Raw genomic sequence first — 21788 nt, 5'->3', positions numbered from 1 at the left:
GCATCATTCTCAATGGTGAAAAACTGTAAGCATTTCCACTAAGATCAGGAACAAAACAAGGCTGCCCACTCTCACCACTATTATTCAACATAGTTTTGGAAGTTTTAGCCACAGCAATCAGAGAAGAAAAAGAAATAAAAGGAATCCAAATCGGAAAAGAAGTAAAACTCACTGTTTGCAGATGACATGATACTATACATAGAGAATCCTAAAGATGCTACCAGAAAACTACTAGAGCTAATCAATGAATTTGGTAAAGTAGCAGGATACAAAATTAATGCACAGAAATCTCTTGCATTCCTGTACACTAATGATGAAAACTCTGAAAGAGAAATTAAGGAAACATTCCCATTTACCATTGCAACAAAAAGAATAAAATACCTAGGAATAAACCTACCTAAGGGGACAAAAGACCTGTATGCAGAAAACTATGACACTGATGAAAGAAAATAAAGACGATACAAACAGATGGAGAGATATACCATGTTCTTGGATTGGAAGAATCAATATTGTGAAAATGACTATACTACCTAAAGCAATCTACAGATTCGATTCAATCCCTATCAAACTGCCAATGCCATTTTTCACAGAACTAGAACAAAAAATTTCACAATTTTTATGGAAACACAAAAGACCTGAATAGCCAAAGCAATCTTGAGAAAGAAAAACGGAGCTGGAGAATCAGGCTCCCTGACTTCAGACTATACTACAAAGCTACAGTAATCAAGATAGTACTGGCACAAAAATAGAAATATAGATCAATGGAACAGGATAGAAAGACCAGAGATAAACCCATGCACATATGGTCACCTTATCTTTGATAAAGGAGGCAAGAATATACAATGGAGAAAAGACAGCCTCTTCAATAAGTGGTGCTGGGAAAACTGGACAGCTACCTGTAAAAGAATGAAGTTAGGATATTCCCTAACACCATACACTCCTTGTCTTGCTGGAGTTTCTCCCTTGGTAGCTGAGAGGAAGGAAAATGGCCATGTTGGGGAACCCCACATGGCAAAGAAGTACGGGTGGTCTCTATAAGCTGAGGGACACCTCTATCCAATAGGTAATAATGACCAAAAAAACCAAAAACCAAAAACCAAACAAACAAAAAAACCCAACCCCAAAACAAAAAGCTGAAGCTCTCAGTCCTACAACCACAAGGAACTGAATGCTGTCAGTAACTACACGAGCTCCCCAGTTAAGTTTCCAGATGAGAATCCAACCCTGGCCAACACCTTGATTGAAGACTTGTAAGACCCTAAGCAGAAGGCCCAACTAGGCCATGTTCAAAGTCCTGACCCACAGAAACTGAGATAATAAATGTGTGTTGTTTTAAGCCACTAAGATAATATTGTGATGCATCAATAGAAAACTAATACACCCACAGAATTCAACACCATCCTGACTAGAGACAACTTGGTTAATATAGAAAGCAACTAAAACTCTTGAGGTACACCCAATAAAGATTATAATGGCATACTTGAATACTCCGTTTTATATAAATAATAGTAACATAATAGAGCAAACTCAAATAAGCATGGTTTACAAGCCTAACACTTTGTTAGTGATAGTCACATTCAGCAGCAATAATCATACACAGTGCTATATTAGTTAGTAAGGAGAATTATGAAAAGTATAGAAGATACAGCCCCCCCCTTCCAATATCCTTTGTTTCCTAAGTCTTATCTGTGTCATCTGGGAGTTTCTTTATATAAAGGTCTTATTTCCCAGTGTTTCTAAAATAGCAAAGCCAGAGGAATAGATAAGGCACGGAGAGCAGCTTGTAGGCAGCATGGAAAACTGCAGAAGGGGAGGATGAGTGAATTGGTTATGTATTGAAGCATAACAAATTGCCCAAAACCTAGCAGCTTAAAACAACAAACCTTTATTATTTCACATAGTTTCTGAAGGTCAGGAATCTGGGAGCAGCTTAGGTGGGTGGTTCCAGCTCAGGGTCTCTCAGGAAGTTTCAGTCAAGCTGTTGACTGGGATGCAGTCATCTGAAAGCTTGCCTGGGGCTTGAGGAACTAAAGTTGACCCCTGGACAGCACAGGTTTGAACTGTGCGGGTCCACTTACATGTGGCTTTTAAAAAATTACATGTGGCTTTTAAAAAATTACATGTGGCTTTTAAAAATATTACAGTAATACATGATCTGCGGTTGCTTGAGTATCTGGATGTGGAACTGTAGATATGGAAGACCCATGACTAAAGAGGGCCACCTGTAAGTTATATGTGGATTTTTAACTGAGCAGAGGGTTGGTCCCCCAAACCTCCCTACATTGTTCAAGGGTCAATTGTACTTCCAAGACTGTTCACTCACATAGTTGTTTGCAGGGGCCCTCAATTCCTTGAAAACAGGAATTTCTGACTGTCCTCATGACAAGGCAGCTGGCTTCCCCCAAAGAAAGTTAATCAAGAGCAAGGAAAAAGCTGCAGTGCTTTTTATGCCCTAGTTCAGGGATTAGCAAACTTTTTTTTAATAGATCTTTATTGGAGTATCATTACTTCAGAATACTGTGTTAGTTTCTGTTGCACAACAAAGCAAATCAGCCATATACATACACATGTACCCATATCCCCTCCCTCTTGAGCCTCCCTCCCATCCTCCCTATCCTACCCTTCTAGGTCATCGCAAAGCACTGAGCCGATCTCCCTGTGCTATGCAGCTGCTTCCCACCAGCCAACTATTTTACATTCGGTAGTGTATATATGTCGATGCTACTCTCACTTCGCCCCAGCTTTGCCCTCCCACCCCATGTCCTCAAGTCCATTTTCTATGTCTACCTCTTTATTCCTGCCCTGCAACTAGTTCATCAGTACCTTTTTTTTTTTTTTTTTTTTAGATTCCATATATATGCATTAGCATACGGTATTTGTTTTTCTCTTTCTGACTTACTTCACTCTGTATGACAGACTCTAGGTCCATCCACCTCACTACCAATAACTCAGTTTCATCTCTTTTTATGGCTGAGTAATGTTCTTTTGTATATATGTGCCACATCTTCTTTATCCATTCATCTGTCAGTGGACACTTAGGTTTCTTCCATGTCCTGGCTATTGTAAATAGTGCTGCAATGAACATTGTGGTACATGACTCTTTGAATTATAGTTTTCTCAGGGTATATGCCCAGTAGTGGGATTGCTGGGTCATATGGTAGTTCTATTTTTAGTTTTTTAAGGAACCTGCATACTGTTTTCCATAGTGGTTTATCAATTTACCAACAGTGCAGGACGTTTCCCTTTTCACCACACCCTTTCCAGCATTTATTGTTTCTAGATTTTTTGATAATGGCCATTCTGACCAGCGTGAGGTGATAACTCATTGTCGTAAACTTTCTTGAAGGGCTAAATAATAAATATTTTAGGTTTGCATGCCATAGAGTATTGTAACTACTTACCTCAGTTGTTTCATTGCAAAGTCAGCTACATACAATATGTAAACAAATGGGGACGATATGTTCCGATACAACTTGATTTATAAAAATAGGCGTCCAGCCCATATAGTAAAGTTCGCTAACCCCTGACCTGGTCTCAAAGCTGCATGCCCTCATTTTCCCTTTATTCATTCATTAGAAGCAAGTCATTAGGGTCCAGCTCACACTCCAGGGGAGAGGAATTAGGCTCTATCTCTTGAAGGGAGGAATAAAAGAATTTCTGGACGTATTTTAAAACCATCACAATGGGCTTAACACATAGTAAGCAGAATATGGGTTAAATATTGCATTCGTTTCTTAGGTCTGCTGTTACAAATTATACAAACTGGGTGGCTTAAAGCAACAGAGATTTATTCCCTCACAGTTCTTGAGACTAGAAGTCTAAAATCAAGGTATCAGTGGGGCCATTCTCCCTCTGAAGGCTCTAGGGAGAATCTTTCCTCTTCCTAACTTCTGGTGGCTCCCAGCAATCCTTGGTGTTCCTTGGCTTGTAGTTGTTTCACTCCAATCTCTACCTCTGTCTTCAAATGGCCCCTTCTCTCTCTGTGTGTCCTCTCCTCTTCTTATAAGGGTACCACTCATTGGATTTAGGGCCCATCCTACCCAGAACGACCTCGTATTAACTTAAATAATCATAACTACAAAGAGTCTATTTCCAAATAAGGTCACATTCTGAGGTTCTAGGTGAATATGGATTCTAGAGGAACACTATTCAACACCCCCCCTACACACAATAGTGCCCCTACCAAGTTCTCTGTCCTCACTTCCTGCCACTCCTAGCTCTAGGCTCTAGTCAGAGTGAATGGCTCGTTCTCCTAACCTACTAGGCTATATGATCTTGCTGTTGCTCTCCCTAGAGTGCCCTGTCACCTCTTCCTTGCTTCTACTTAACCTTTAAGATTATCCCTTCAGAATCCCTTGATGACACCCCTGGATCTGTTGGACGTGTTTCCACAGCACCCTTTGCATATTTCTAACACATCTGTATCGTAATGACTAGTATATAAGTTTGTATTCTACACTAAACCCTAAGCTGCTTGATATCAGTAACTGTCATTTTCATTCCTGTGTCTTCAGCAACTAGCAGAGTACTTCGATAAACAGAAAGTATTCAAGAAACATTTGTTGATTGAACAAAGTTACAGGATTTTCTTCTTGTAAATTCTTAAATGCAGGATAAAATCTCTTTGGGCTAGGACAATTGTAACACAGTCCTTCCTGAACACAGGAGGCTAGATTTGTTATTTCAATAATTACTTTTATTAAAGTCTCTCTAGGCCCGAGCCATGGCAATAAAGGACTGTGGGTGCACAGATGGCCCGCATCTGGAACACATAAGGGCAGGCAAGTTGATGAGTACTGTTCTGAATCCCTTCTACCACTCTCCACCAACCAGGCAATGTGAACTGCGAAGCAGTGTTGAATATTCTAGTTTTATATATTATGAATCAAAGTAGAAATATCCTTTCTCTAACTTTTTTCTTTCTTGATACTTGAAGGCTCATTACTTTAAGCAATAAAGTTTGGTTGCCTTATAGCAAGAACAGTTTTTAAATTGAAATTTTTATTGAGATAATTGTAGATTCACATACAGTTAGAAGAAATAATACAGAGCAATCCCTTGTAAACTTTGTCCAGTTTTCCCCAATGTTAACGTTATGTAAAATTATAGTATGATATCACAAACAGGATAGTGATATTGACATAATCCACTGATCTTACTCAGATTTCCCCCATTTTATTTGTATTCATTTGTGTGTGTATGTGTTTGTGTGAGTGTGCATTACATTCTATACAATTTTATCATCTGTGTAGGTTTATATGTCCACCACTACAGTTAAAACACTGAACAGTTTCAACACCGCAAGTATCCCTTATGTTACCCTAAAGCATGTTCTATTACATCCCATCTTTTATGTTCCTATTGTCATATTTTATATACACAGATTTTACATTCTATAAGAAATGATATCATGTTAATATGTAGAATGTGATCATTTAAGGATACACAGTAAAATGGCTACAGCCAAGTACTAAAAAATATTAAAAAGATACAGCTAAGCAGTCATTAGATGAATTGAAATAGAATACTACAAAACATTTGATTAAACTAAAGTCAATTGATCAATCAAAGGAAGAAATAAGGAACAAAAAACCCCAGAAGGGATAAACAGAAAACAAAAAACAAAGTACACCTAAGAACAAACATATCAATAACTACATTAAATGTAGATGGACTAGAAGGTAAAGACTGAGACTGGATTAAAAAAAGCAAGATCTGATTATATACTATTTCTAAGAAACACAACTCATATATAAAAAAGACAGACAATTTGAAAATAAAAGGAGGAAGGAATGATATACCATTCAAATACTAAGCATAAAAAAGCTGGTGTGACTGTTTTACCAGACAAAACAGACTTCGAAACAAAGAGCATTAGCAGAGATAGAGAGGGAGATTTAATAATAATAAAAGGGCCACTTAATCAAGAAGACAAAATAATCCTAAATATGGACAAAATCAACAACAGAGCTTCAAAGTATGGGATGACAGAACTACAGAAATAGATAAGTCTACAATCATAGCGATTTTAACACCCCTTTCTCAATAATAGGTAGTAATGGAAGTAGACAAAAGAAATCCATAAGCAGATAGACTTAAACAAAACTATCAACCATCTTGCTCTAATTGACACTCATGGAACATTGCACTTAGCAGCCGCAGAATACATAAATGCAAAGATAGTTGCACCAATATAGACCTTATTCTGGGCCTTAAAATGTTTCTCAATAAATTTCCAGGGACTTCCCTGGTGGTCCAGCGTTTGAGACTCTGTGTTCCCAATGCAGGGGGCCCAGGTTCAACCCCTGGTCAGGGAACTAGATCCCACATGCCACAATTAAGAGCCTGCATGTTGCAACTAAAGATCCCACATGCTGCAACTAAAGATCCCACGTGCCACAACAAAGATCCTGCACGTGGCAACAAAGATCCCGAGTGCTGCAACTAAGACCCGGAGCAGCCAAATAAATAAATAAATAAATAAATTTTAAAAAATAAATAAATTTCCAGACTGAAATCTTAAAGAGTATGTTCACTGACCATATACAAATTAAATTAGACATCAGTAAGATAAGTATTTTTATATATCGATAAGATACCTTTTTAAAAAATCCCTGTTCACCTCACACCTGTCAGAATCGTCAAAAAGACCACAAATAACAAGTGTTGATGAGGATACACAGAAAAGGGAACCCTTGTACACTGTTGGTGGGATTGTAAATTGGTGCAGCCACTATGGAAAACAGTATGGAGGTTCCTCAAAAAACTAAAAATAGAACTGCCACATGAGCCAGCAATTCCACTCCTGGGTATGTATATGAAAAAAAATAAAAACTAATTTGAAAAGATACATGCACCCCAATGTTCATAGCAGCATTATTAGCCAAGATATGGAAGCAACCTAAGTGTCCTTCAACAGATGAATGGATAAAGATGTGGTATATATACACAATGGAATATTACTCAGTCATAAAAAAGAATGGAATTCTGCCATTTGCAAAAAGATAGATGGACCCAGAGAGTATTATGCTTAGTGAAATAAGTTACAGAAAGACAAATACTCTATGTTATCACTTATATATGGAATCTAAAAAATAAAACAAACAAATGTATACAGCAAAACAAACAGACTTACAGATATAGAGAACAAACTAGTGGTTGCCAGTGAGGAGAGGAAGTGGGGGCAAGAAAGGGTATAGGATTAAGAGATACAAACTACTATGTACAAAATAGACAAGGAACAAGGATACACTGTACAGCAGAAGAAAGTATATCCATTATTTTGTAATAACTTTAAATGGAGTATAATCTATAAAAATATTGAATGACTATGTTGTACACCTGAAATTAATATAATATTGTAAATCAACTCTACTGCAATAAAAAAATCCCTGTAATATCTGGATATTAAAAATACACCTCTAATAACCCATGGGTGAAAAAACAAATCACAAGGAAAATTAGAAAAGATTTCAAACTAAATGAAAATGAAACAAGCCCAACATGCCACAATGTGCAAGAAACAAAGAAAACAGTGCTTAGAGGAAATTTTATAGCTTTAAATGTGTGTTTTAGAGAAGAAGAAGGATTTTGAAGTAATAATCTTGATCTTGTTTCCACCAAAAAAGCTAGAAAAAACAGAGCACATTGCTATATTTAAAATAGACAACGAACAAGGACCTACTGTACAATACAGGGAATGCTGCTCAATATTTGGTAATAATCTAAATGGGAAAAGAATTTGAAAAAGAATAGATACATGTATATGTATAACTGAATCACTTTGCTGTACACCTGAAACTAACAAAACATTGTTAATCAACTATGCTCCAATATAAAATAAAAAGCAAAAAAAAAAAAAAAAGAGCAGACTAAACCTAAAGTAAGAATTACAAAAAGTAGAACTAAACCTAAAGAAAGAAGAGAAAATAATAAAGATAAGAATAGAGACCAATGAAATAAAAAACAACAAAAGAGAAAATTAATAAAGCCTACAGCTAATTAAAAAAATATTAGTAAAACTGTTAATACGCAAGTGAGACTGATGATGGAAAACGGAAAGGAAAAAACAAATTGTGCTAAGTGACAGAAGCCAATCTGAAAGGTTACATACATATGATTCCAACCATTCTGGAAAAAGGCAAAACTATGGAGACAGTAAAAGAAATCCAGGAATTTGGAAGAGGGAAAGAGGGAGGGATGAAGAGATGGAGCACAGTGAAAATATTCTGCATGATACTGTAATGGTAAATACCTGTCATTATACATTTTTTAAAACCCATAGAATCTGCAACACAAAGATGAACCCTAATGTAAACTATGGACTTTAGTGAATAATAATGTATCAACTTTGGCTCATCAATTGTAACAAATGTACCACACTACATGCAAGATATTAATAATAGGGAAGACTTGGGGTGGGAGTAGAGGTGAAAAAGTTTATGGGAAACTCTTGGTATTTTCTGCTCATTTCTCTATAAACATAAAACTGCTCAAAAAATTCTATTAAGGGGGCTTCCCTGGTGGCGCAGTGGTTAAGAATCCGCCTGCCAATGCAGGGGACACTGGTTTGAGCCCTGGTCCGGGAAGATCCCACATGCCGCGGAGCACCTAAGCCTGCGAGCCACAACTACTGAGCCCGCGTGCCACAACTACTGAAGCCCGCGTGCCTAGAGCCCATGCTCTGCAATGAGAAGCGACTGCAATGAGAAGCCCGCACACCGCAACAAAGAGTAGATCCCGCTCGCCATAACTAGACAAAGCCTGCGTGCAGCAACAAAGACCCAACACAGCCAACACAGCCAAAATAAACAAAATAAATAAATTTGAAAAAATTCTATTAATAAACCATCAACCAAACAAAAAGACAACCTAGTGAATAGAAGTAAATATTTGCAAATGATATGACCAATAAGGGATTAATATCCAACATATATAAACAGCTCATACAACTCAACATCAAAAAAACAAACAACCAGATTAAAAATGGGCAGAAGAACTGAATAGACATTTTTCCAAAGAGGAAATGCATATGGCAAGCAGGCACATGAAAAGATGCTCAACATTGCTAATCATCAGGGAAATGCAAATCAAAACCACAATAAGATGTCACCTCACATCTGTCAGAATGGCTATCATCAGAAGGAGCACAAATAACAAATGTTGGTGAGGATGTGGAGAAAAGGGAACCCTCATACACTGTTGGTGGGACTGTAAATTGGTGCAGCCACTGTGGAAAACAGTATGGAGGTTTCTCAAAAGACTAAAACTAGAACTACCATATGACTCAGCAATTCCACTCCTGGGTATGTATCTAAAAAAAGAAAACACACTAATTCAAAAAGATACAATACATCCCAATGTTCATAGCAGCATAATTTATAATTGCCAAGATACGGAAACAACCTAAGTGTCCATAAATAGATGAATAGATAAAGAAGATATGGTACATATATACAATGAAATACTACATCAAAAAAATAATGAAATTTTGCCATTTGCAGCAACATGGATGGACTTGGAGGGCATTATGCTAAGTGAAATAAGTCAAACAGAGAAAGACAAACACTCTAGGATATCACTTATACGTGGAATCTAAAAAATACAACAAACTAGTGAATATAACAAAAAAGAAGCGGACACAGATATAGAGAACAAACCAGTGGTTACCAGTGGGGAGGGAGGGAGGAGCCGTATAGGGGTGGGGGAGTAGGAGGTACAAATTATTGGAATCTAAAAAATACAACAAACTAGTGAATATAACTAAAAATAAGCAGACTCACAGATATAGAGAACAAACTAGTGGTTACCAGTGGGGAGAGGGAAGGGGGGTGGGGCAATATAGGGGCAGGGGATTAAGAGGTACAAACTAATAGGCATAATTTTAGCTACAAGGATATATTATATAACACAATACAATACATTGTATGTATACATTGTATACATTGTATACATTGTACATACATACTGTACATTTACCAAATGTAAATTTCAATTACATATTTTCTTTTTGAGGAACTTAATGCAATATAGTTTTTCTTAGCAGTGCTGTGGAGGCTTTTCATATGGTATTAAATTTAATCTCCAGTTTATAATACTTCTCAACATTATACTATTTATAAAAATATTTTTTATATTTTATGTGAAAAAGTCAATTTCTTTTAATGATATTGCAGTATAATTTCAATTTTATATATTTTTCTTATGTATACTAATAAACTTAATATTTCTTGCTAAAGATTTTTTTGGGGAAAATTAATATATAGAGAAAGAAATAAGTGAAATTTTATTGAATTGTTCTTTGGAAAATATGGCATAGGTTATATGTTCCAAGAATTTGATTTAAATCAAGTATAGCTGGCTCTCTATATCCATGAGTTCCATATCCATGGATTCGACCCATTGTAGATAGAAAATATTTGAAAAAGAATTCCAAAAAGCAAAATTTGTAGTGTAACAGCAACTATTTACATAGCATTTACATTGTATTTAAAACTATTTGCATAGCACTTACATTATGTCAGGTATTATAAGTAATCTAGAGATGATTTAAAGTATACAGGAGGATGTGCTTTGGTTATATGCAAATACTAGGTCATTTTATATAAGGAACTTGAGCATCTGTGGATTTTGGTATTTGAGGGGTTCTGGGATCAATCCCATAGGGATACTATGGGACGACTGTATTTCTTTTGATTTTATGATTTGCTTGACTTTTCTACATTTGGTCATGAAATCAGTCTTCCGTTATTGTTTTCCCACTTACTGTGTTAGCAAGTTGGGACATAAAATATCTTAAGAATTCCCACAATTTATTCCTGAGAAACTGTACATTACAAACTTTGCATCCGGCACTTTTAAGCTGTGTAACCTTGGGCAAGTTACTTAGCATTATCTGTATAATGGAGAAAATGACAGCGGTGCTGGTGATGGTGATAATTATGACCATACCTACTGAGATGGTTACTGTAAAGGTTAAATGAGATAAGGCATGGCAGCCCAAAGCACAATGCCTGCTCACAAATGTTTGCTAATATTTTAATAAATCTAGTCACTAAATCCAATTGATTCCATCTAAGTACCATTCAAGTTTTTGCCCCACTCTTTTTTTTTGCGGTACGCGGGCCTCTCACCGCTGCGGCCTCCCGGGCTGCTGAGCACAGGCTCCGAACGCGCAGGCCCAGCGGCCATGGCCCACGGGCCCAGCCGCTCCGCGGCACGCGGGATCCTCCCGGACTGGGGCACGAACCCGCATCCCCTGCATCGGCAGGCGGACCCCCAACCACTGTGCCACCAGGGAAGCCCTTGCCCCACTCTTGATTCGCACATCTTTCCCTTAGGTTCCTTTCATTTCTCATATGGCCTGTAACAAGAGCTTCCAAATATATCTCCCTGCTTTTAATCTCCTTCCCCTTCAATTCCTACAGGAGCAATCTTTCTAAAATACATTCTGATTATTTCACTCCCTTAATGAAAATCTTTCCATGGCTCCCCATCGCATAAAGCAATGCTTCTCAAACGTCATTCATTCCCACACCTCTTCCCAAGCGTTGCAAATGTTTCCTCTGCCTGGACTGCCTTCCTCATCTTTCTTCCTAAAGAATTCATTCCGTATAATTTACCTTATTTTATCTGTAATAAGGATGTCACTTAACGTGAACTGCAAATTTTATTCCAGACCTTTATTTTGTACCTTAAAAAAATCTTTGAGTGGCATATAATTTACATACATGAAATACATAGATCGCAAGTGTTCTGTTTAATGAATGTCAACAGTTCTACACATGTAACCACCACCCCAAGCAAGATCTAGAACACTTCTAGACCTCTAGAAAGTTCCCTAATGCTCCTTTCCAGTCAAGCAAAATATCTTCTTCCACTGCCCCAGCCAAAAAAAAAAATTTTTTTTTTAGAAAGAGCAGTGCTACTTTATTAAAATACTGGTTTATTTCACATGTATATATTTGTCTCCCCACCATTTCCATTTGTCTGACCATCACTACTACTATGTCCTATCATAACATTCCATACATACTTAAAACCAAGCAAAGGGTGGAGTTTCGTCTCTAAAAACTAAACAGGCATTTTGGACAACATATTCTTGGCAATGGAACCTGGACAACATTTATCAGACGTGGCGGGGAAAGTTCTCACTCTGCATTATAAAAAGGACAGCCAGATGTCAACTGCTACAGAAATGAAATAAGATGGAAAATTTTAACAAACTGTTTAAATTATTTTCTTAGAGAGACCTCCTCCATTGCCAGAGATCTTGAATAGCCTCCTGGTCAGTCATCTGGAAACAATTCTTCACATTATTGATGAACTTGGCTTCCACTTTGGGAAGGGGACCACCTTTTCCTATAGTTGCTTGCATTTTTGCTTTAATGTCTTCTACAGAGCTAGGTCCTTTTGGTGTTTTAGGAGTTTTTGTCCTGTTTTTTGAAGGATTCTTGACGTTTTGATCTTGGTATTGATGGTTTTGAGTCTTTTCCACTCTGGTTTGATTTCTGTGCATTTTTGGCTGGAGTATCTCGTACAGATTTCTTTACTGGAGCTTTTTCTTCAGCTTCTTCATCATCAAGTCATCGTTGTCATCATTATCATCTTCATCTTCATCAGCAGCAAGTTTTATTTTTTTCTGTGGAAACTTGCTACCACTTCCAGGGGCAGAACGCTTTCCAGACATACTTAGGAGTGTCACATCCTCCTCCTCTTCATCTTCTGACTCTGCATCTTCCTCCACAGCTACTAAGTGCTGTCCGCTAATATGCACGGGACCTGAACCACACTTCAACCGTAAGACCACAGGTGGTCTTATTTCAAAGCCCCCAAGGGAAATCGTTGGCTGTACAGACAATTTTGAAGTTGCCAGTGTTACTTTGATTGGACTGCCTTCATAATTCATCGCTTCTGCTTCAACAGTGGGCAATTCATCCTTTGCGCCAGCCCCTCTTCTTGAAGATAACTGGTGCTCATTTTCATCATTATCCACCTTAAAGTGATAATCTTTGTCAGCCTTTGGTTCACAACCGAAAAGATAGTTCTGGGGCCTCAGGGGGCTCATGTCCATCTCCATCGAATCTTCCATGGGTTGGTGGCATGCACTCAGGTGGGAGAGAAAGCGGACAGATAAATAACTACTGTTCCGGAGAACAGCCGCACAGGATGGCATGACACCACAGTAAAGCCAAAAATGTTATGACAAAAAAGATTTTAAAGGGGCTTCCCTGGTGGCGCAGTGGTTGAGAGTCCGCCTGCCAATGCAGGGGACATGGGTTCGTGCCCCGGTCTGGGAAGATCCCACATGCCGCGGAGCGGCTGGGCCCGTGAGCCATGGCCGCTGAGCCTGCGCGTCCGGAGCCTGTGCTCCGCAGCGGGAGAAGCCACAGCAGTGAGAGGCCCGCGTACCGCAAAAAAAAAAAAAAAGATTTTAAAGGTCACAGAACAATCATATTTTTTTCCATTGATATTAAAAGTGCTTTGCATGATTTCAGCTTGCATGATCATTTTTACGGTCCCACATTACTGTGCATAGAGAGGGTTGTTTGTGTTTTTTAACTTTTTATTTCCTTTCTGGCATTTTAGCTATATCTGTTTATGTGTATATGTGCATGTGCATGTGTGTGTGAATGGTTGCTCTAAAGTAGAAATCAGCAACTACAGCACATGGACCAAATCCAGCTCATGGCCTTTTTTAAAGAATAAATAATACTTTATTAGAACGCAGCGCTGCGAGACCACAAAGCCTAAAATATTATTATCTGACCCTTTACAGAAAAAGTTTCCCAACCTTTGCTCTAAAGTGATGGTTCTTACATTTTAACATGTATCAGAATCACAGAAAGACTGTTGAGCCATACCCCCAGAGCTGCTGACTCAGGTCCGCAGTGGAGCCAGAGACTTTCATCTCTAACAAGCTCCCAGGTGATGCCGATGCTGCTGGGCTGACTACGTCCTAAGAACCACTGTTTTAGAGATTATGTTATATAACTTTAACTTATTACAACCTCCCTCATACTATTTTGTACTACTTCAATCCCAACTTTTGTGCTCTTGTTATCATATATTTTATTTCTTTATATGCTCTTAACTCTATTGTACATTGTTATTATTTTTGCTTTAAATAGGCCATAGTTTTTTCTGTAAATAACACACAGTGAAATTGACTTCCTGTGGTGTACAGTTCTACAAATTTTAACTTATGTATGGATTCTTGTAATTGCCATCACAATAAGTCCCTCTGTTAAAGGATTTAGGAGAAACAAGGAGCATGAATAAATGAGGAATTTTACCACAGAGATGGAAAGTATAAAAAAAGAAGCAGAAGGAAATTCTAGAAATAAAAAATAAATATAAAAATTTAAGAATTCATTAGATGGGCATAACGGTCTTGCTATCGAGTACAGGTAACTTCTCTACTGGAATGTAAGGTTCTCATGTTTTCTGCTCTTTTGCTTTATTCAGTGAACCAGCACTGTTAATATCCACTTATATGTTGGTCATTTCCAATTTGTATTTATTGCTGCTAACGTGTATCTCATATGATTTCTGAAGAGTATTGTCTGAAAAGTTTATTCTTGAAACTTTCAACTGGAAAAAGTTCTGGCAAAATTATTTTTCTTTCACAGTTTCTCAAAGCAGCCATAGAAACCACTTTGTTTTTCATGTTTGTTCCTATGGACCTTATTGTCTAATCATTTTCCAGGTAAGAGATTACAAGGCAGCCTTTTTCAGGTTTTCAATTAGTAACCTTTTATGGTCTTTCTTGGTGAGGTTTGTTTCCTGGTTTATGATCCCCTAGATACTTTAGGGAACTTTAGTGAGGAAAGCTTGTAGTTTCCGAGACACTCGGCAGCCACTGTGCCCCCACCTCCATCATCTTATTAAATTATGAAAGCTGTTAAGGAGAATGGAAAGACAGCCTAGAGGTGGGGTTCAATAACTTTTAAAACTTCCATTCTGATTATAATAAAGTATCAGGCTGCTATAAAGACATCAAGTTTCTTTCAGCTCCCAGGTCCAGGTTAATAAGCAGTAGAGTTACGTAAACATCTTTCCATTTGACACCTCACAATCCCTAGATACCTTCCGAGGTATGTCTCACCCTTTTGTTTATACTATTATAATACAAACTAAAAATTGGTTTTCAATTTCTAATGTAAAATTCTTTTGTCATCTATGTTGTAATCCTGCCTCTAAGCATTTGCCTAAGTAATCTCTCTTGCCTGTTTTTTGATGAGGTGTGTCATAAAGTACTGTAAACGGTGTGTTTACTTTGTGTTGCATTTATTGAGAAGTAGAAAAAAGGCCGTTCTATACTTTCCAGATGTTCCATCATTTCTTTGATGTCTGCAGAACAACCTGTGTAAATTGTTTCTACTAAGTTTGTATTGCAAATGTATTTTGAAATGAATTTTACCAGGATCCATCATATCATTTTGCTATGAAAACAATGGTACACATCTCACAACATGGCATTCAAAGTTTATTCCTTAAATTCTAGACTAATGCTCGAAGTAGTATATTTTATTATCTGGTTATGATTGTATTTGTTGTCCTGGGAGGAAGGCAGAGTGAGATATTATCACTTCACTTTCCACATGAGGAAGTCATTGGAAGACATTCAGATGTCACAGATAACATTTCCCTATCTGGCTATTAGCTTTCCACATTCAGGAGAAACTAATATCTGTTACAGTAATCAATTTTTAAAATACAATCCAAAAACATTATAGGGACACTTCCTTAAACTCTCTTTTCTTTATATATTTCTACTGGCATTACAATACTATTTTGACTTCTTCCTCAGATCTCTTTCTCCGAATACAGCCTTCAGCCAAATTCTGGTTAAGTAAAGTTTGGCTTTGATTTCCCTCTACTTTCTATTTTGGTCCTTCTACTTCTTATGTGACAATCCATATTCCATAAAAATCAGTTCATGGGCAGAAACAGCAGAAAGAGGAATCTGATTAGGACAGTGAACTGTGAGTCAGAGAGTGGGAATTCCACAGGGGGCAAAAAAAAAAAGGCTTTCAAGCAATTAGGAACTGGAATTACTAAAGGAGTTGAGTGATTTGAGAGAAGCAAGGGGTTAATAACTTGGAGTTTGTTTGCCAGGCAATAAGTGAGCAGGGCAGAGCAGGCCAAACAAGTATATGGAAACAGCAGCAGGCAGAATGCAAAAATGCTTTGTATCTTCAGTCACTCTTTATTCCTCTTATTATGGCAAATTTCAATCTAATGTGACACTATCCCAGAATCCTACCGGTAGTAATAACTGCAACAGTTGGCTGGCTGACCAGTCATTATGGGGTGAGGAGTTATTACAGCTCTTTTGGCAGAAGGGTTTTCTTCACTCTGTTGAAATGGATGCAATTACAGTAATTCACACCAAAGAGGGAGAAAATGATCATTAACTTATTACAACCCTCAAAAATAGTATGTTTTGAGGAGAGGACTGAAGCAACACTTCTCCAAGTAAATTCTATGCCACATTCACTCCTGTATTTTAGTTCAGTGCTCCAGATGAAAAAGGCTTCTGTGGTCAAACATGCTGAGAAATGCTGCATGATCCTCTTACTAAAAACATTAATAAAGGTCCCGAGAAGTCTTGCAGTAAGAACGTAAGTTCATTTAATTGTATTTAATTTACTTTTATGGTTAGTGCTTTCAGTGCCTGCTCAAGAAATCTTTGCATACTCCAAGATTGCAAAGATATTTTTCTTTGTTTTTCCTAGCTCTTGGTTCTGAGCTTTATATTTAGATCTATGATCCATGCCTATTTAATTTTTGTGTATGGAGTGAGAAAGACATGGAGGTTCTTTTTTTTCCCCCATAAGAAAATCCATTTGATCCAGCAACATGTTTAAAAAGACTATCCTTTTCCCATTGAACTTACTTGCCACCTTGATCAAAAATCAATTGACCTTATATGTGTGACCGATTTCTGGACGCACTGTTGTGTCCCATTGATATTATTTATCTATGCTTAGGGCAATACTTGATTAACTGTAGCTTTAAAGTCTTGAAATCACATATTATAAATCTTCCACCTTGCTGTTTCTTTTCAAGATTGTTTTAGCTCTTCTATATTCATTGCGTTTCCGAATAAATTTTAGAATCAGCTTGAAAATTTCTTCAAAAATGCCTGCTAGAATTCTGATAGAGCTTGTATTGGATCTATACATTAATTTAGGGAGAATTGGCATCTCAACAGTTTTGAGTTCTATAATCCATGATCATGGTATGGTTGACCCTTGAACAATACAGGTTTGAACTGCATGGGTCCACTTAGATTTTTTCCAATAGTACACTGCACAGTACTACATGATCTGAGTTGGTTGAATCTGCAAATTTGGAACCCAGAGGGAGGAACTGTGTATATGGAGGGCAGACTATAAATTACTGCAAATTTTCAACTGCACGAGGGTCATCAGCACCACTAATGCTCGCATTGTTCAAGGGTCAACTGTATATATACTGTACTTTTAATTTTGATCTTTAATTTTTCTCAGCAATGTTTTGTAGTTCTCAGTAGAGAGGTCTTGTGCTTTTTTCAAAGATTTATTTCTATGTATTTGGTATTTTAATGGTGATATTTTTATTTAGTTTCTAATTGTTTTAGCTATTCCAATTATTTCAAATAAATTTTTTATATTGACTATAACCTATGGCCTGGATAAATTTATTAATTAGTTCAAATAGCTTTTTATAGCTTCTACAGGGTTTTCTATGTATACAATCTTTCCGTGTGTGAATCATGCCAGTTTTGCCTCCTTCCTGAAACTTGGCCTTTTATCCCCTTTTCTTGCCTTAACACAGTAGCCCTATACTAAGCACATAATATACATCATCTCATTTAATCTTCATAACAGCTCAGTGATATTCCTATTTTACAGATAAGAAAACTAAGGCTCAGAAATTTTCAGCAACTTGCCCAATCAATATTGCACATCTATTAACAGATCTAGAATTCAAACCTAGGCAGTCTTACTCCAAACCCGTACTTATGACTACTAGCTTCTAAATTTGGAAGACTCAGAGGCACAAAAGCAAAAAATTTTTCAAATTAATAATAGAAAAAAATCTCATTAAGGGCAAAGATACAAAATGTTCATAGAAAAAAAAAAGGCAAGTTTCTTTTAAATATGAGAAGATGTCAACCCCACACAAAATGAGAGAAATGCAAATTAAAACTATGCTAAAATGGTGCAGTATGAAAACAGCATAGTGGTTTCTCAAAAAATGAAAATAGAATTACCATATGATTCAGCAATCCCACTTCTAGGTTTATCAAAAAAAACTGAAAGCAGAACCTCAAGGAGTTATCCGCATACTCATGTTCATAGCAGCATTATTCACAGTAGCCAAGAGGTAGAAGCAAACCAAATATCTATAGATGGATAAATGGATAAACAAAATGTGATATCTACAACACAACGGAATATTATTCATCCTTAAAAAGGAAGGAAATCCTGTCATATGCTACCACATGGATGAACCTTGAGGACTTTATCCTAAGTGAAACAAGCCTCACAAAAAAGACAAAAAACTGTATGATTTCACTTATATGAGGTATCTATATTAGTCAAATTCATAGAAACAGAAAGTAGAATGGTGGTTGCTAGGAAGTGGGGGAGGGGGAAATGGAGAATTGTCATGTAATAGGTAAAGAGTTTCAATTTTACAAGATGAAAAAGTTCTGGAGATCTGTTTCATAACAATGTTAAAATGCATAACACTACTGAATTGTACACTTAAAAAATGGTTGTGGACTTCCCTGGTGGCGTAGTGGTTAAGAATCCGCCTGCCAATGTAGGGGACACGGGTGCGAGCCCTGGTCCGGGAAGATCCCACATGCCACGACGCAACTAATCCTGTGCGCCACAACTACTGAGTCTGTGCTCTAGAGCCTGAGAGCCACAACTACTGAGCCGCATGCCACAACTACTGAAGCCCACGCACCTAGAGCCCGTGCTCTGCAACAAGAGAAGCCACCACAATGAGAGCCTGCTCGCCACCACTAGAGAAAGGCTGAGTGCAGCAACGAAGACCCAATGCAGCCAAAAATAAATAAATAAATTTTTAAAAATGGTTGCAATGGTAAATTTTACATTATTTTTTATATCACAATTTAAAATTTAAAAACTATTTTTAAAACCTTAACACAAATTTTATTATAAATTCTTAAAAAAACTACGCTGAAACCATTTTTTTTTTTTTTTTTTTTTTTTTGCGGTACGCAGGCCTCTCACTGTTGTGGCCTCTCCCGTTGCGGAGCACAGGCTCCGGACCCGCAGGCTCAGCGGCCATGGCTCACGGGCCCAGCCGCTCCGCGACATGTGGGATCTTCCCGGACCGGGGCACGAACCCGTGTCCCCTGCATCGGCAGGCGGACTCTCAACCACTGCGCCACCAGGGAAGTCCTGAAACCATTTTTTAAGCTATCAGATGGGCAAAAATCCAAGTCTGATAGCACTCTCTTATATGTTCATTGCTGGGGGAGTACAAATTGGTACAATCCCTATGGAGCGCAATTAGGCAATAACTATGACACCTTTTGATCCAGCAATTCTACTCTGGTGAATTTAATCATTCAGATATACTGTATGAATATATGAGATGATATAGGCACAAGATCGTGAACTTCAGCATTGTTTGCAAAAGAAAGATACTGGAAATAACCAAAATGCCCATTACTGGATGACTGGTCAAAAAAGTTATATCTATACAATGGAATACTATGCAGCTATTTTAAAATGAGAATGCTCACTATGTACTGATATGGAAATAGGTTCAAGATATGTGAAAAAATTAAGAATATATATAATAGTATGTATAAAAAAGGAGGGAAGTAGGAATCTGTTTATACTTTTATATTTCCTTGACATATAAAGAAACTCTAGATACATGAAAAGGATAATAATAAAATAGAGTAATACTGATAATAATAATAAATAAATAAAAATAATAATAATGATTTGGGGGCCCTGAACGGGAACCGAATAGGTAGGGGACTGGGGTGGAAAGACTTTTCAAAATATACTTTTTTATATGTTTTGGTCTTGGAACCATGTGACTTATATCACCTATTCAAAAAGTTCAATTAAAATTCCTATGCTTAGAAATAAATTTAATGGCACCAAGTGACGTTAAATGATTCATAAAACAAATGTTTACCAAGTATCTACTATATGTCAAGTAGGCACTATTTAGCAATACAGCACTGAACAAGATAGAGTTCTTGCCCTCATAGAACTTACATTCCAGTGGGAAAGACTATATATATTTTACTGAATAAAATAAATTATGTCAGGTAGCTATTTAAGAAAACGTCAATCAGGGTAAAGGAAAAAGGAGCGAGGTAGTGAAAGTGAGGTGGTGGTACTTCTGAAGAGGAGGCATTTGAGTAGAGATCTGAATGAAGGGAAAGAAGAAACAATGTAAGGGAAAGCTTTCCAGGCAGCAAAAGGCTTGAGGCAGGAACAAGTTTGATGTGTTGCAGAAACAGCAAAAACATTTATACAGCTGGAGCAAACTGTGTGAGGAGAACAAGGCAGGCAATGATGTTAAACAGACGGTCAGAAGGCAGATCATATGGGCTTTGTGGGACATGTGCAAGGGTTTGGGTGTTAGAGACAACTATTGGAGGTTTTAAAAAAAATCTAGAAGGGTCTTCATTAAGATTTGGCCAGGGCACACCTGTATGGCCTTTCAGGTTGTTAAATGACTGAAATATTTCAAATATGGTCAGAAAATAACTGCTTCCCTGGTAATAGTGTCACCTGCCATGCTGGCTCCTCTCCCAGGATACCGAACCCTCTCCCCCGCCATGAACCGATAACTAAGTAACCTGGCCCAGCAGTTGCTATTAATAGAGCTGGGGAAGTTAATCAGCTCAGGAACCTAGAATCATTGCAGTTCAGCAATCTAAAGGATGAGCCAAGGTTTCACTTTATTATAGCCCTAGAGCCTGCTTAGGACAGTGTGTCTTGGTCTTCCATCCCACCAAGGGTCAGTTGGGCCCCAATTCCATCATCTGGGCTCCCGCTCAGTCCAGCAGGAATAAGAGGCAGGCTAGAGAAATAGACCCAATGTCCCTAAGGTCTGAGATGAAGCTAGAGGAAAGGGAAAACTGTACTTCCACATAAACAATCTGTCTCCTCAGTACTTTCTGAATGATTTGAAAGGCTACTGGCCCACAGCCAGCCTTTATAATTTTTATATAATACATTAACCGCATCAAACTTTTTCTATGTTCAAAGTCATACACTTGTCAAGTACCAGGATTTTTTTTTTCAAATACATCGTGACAAAAGGGAAATAGAAAATATCAACCTCGCCAGCACCAAATGCAATCTTAACACTCTCATAGCTGCACTCAATAAAGTCAATGTTTGTATAACAATGTGTAGTTCCTGGAATCCTAATATCAACACAGAACTATAGCAGCTGAACTACAGCAATTTTAATTTCATATATGAAATTTATTTTACACACTATAGTATTGGGAATTTAGTCCGGAAAATTAGTACACATGTCAAAATCTTAAAAACAGATTTTTCCAAAGTTGCATGAAATTTCTAAGGCTGCTTGCCATTTCCATCCATTTCACGAAGTTCCTCCTCTTATTCTGCTGCTCTTAAATCTAGGATCCCAACAACTGATTATGTTAGTTCTACTTAGTTCTCATTCATTCAATTTCTTTGAATATCAAAACCTCCAGTTTAACTACCTGAGAGACTACTAAATATTTGCTAACATAATCTTGTAACATGAGCCTAAAC

The 21788-nt window shown here is 37.4% G+C and overlaps 1 protein-coding gene and 1 pseudogene across 2 annotated transcripts in view; both read right to left on the bottom strand.

Annotated features, from left to right (window-relative positions):
• Positions 1-21788, bottom strand: part of MAP3K13 (mitogen-activated protein kinase kinase kinase 13) — a 161628-nt gene that overhangs the window by 106188 nt on the left and 33652 nt on the right. The gene's annotated exons all lie outside the window — the stretch shown is intronic.
• On the bottom strand, positions 11057-13252 carry LOC101278496 (nucleophosmin-like; annotated as a pseudogene).

This window comes from Orcinus orca, chromosome 5, assembly GCF_937001465.1.
Source record: "Orcinus orca chromosome 5, mOrcOrc1.1, whole genome shotgun sequence".
Taxonomy (NCBI): Eukaryota; Metazoa; Chordata; class Mammalia; order Artiodactyla; family Delphinidae; genus Orcinus; species Orcinus orca.
Note: the sequence above shows the minus strand (reverse complement) of the source record. Positions and strands in the feature narration are given on the sequence as shown.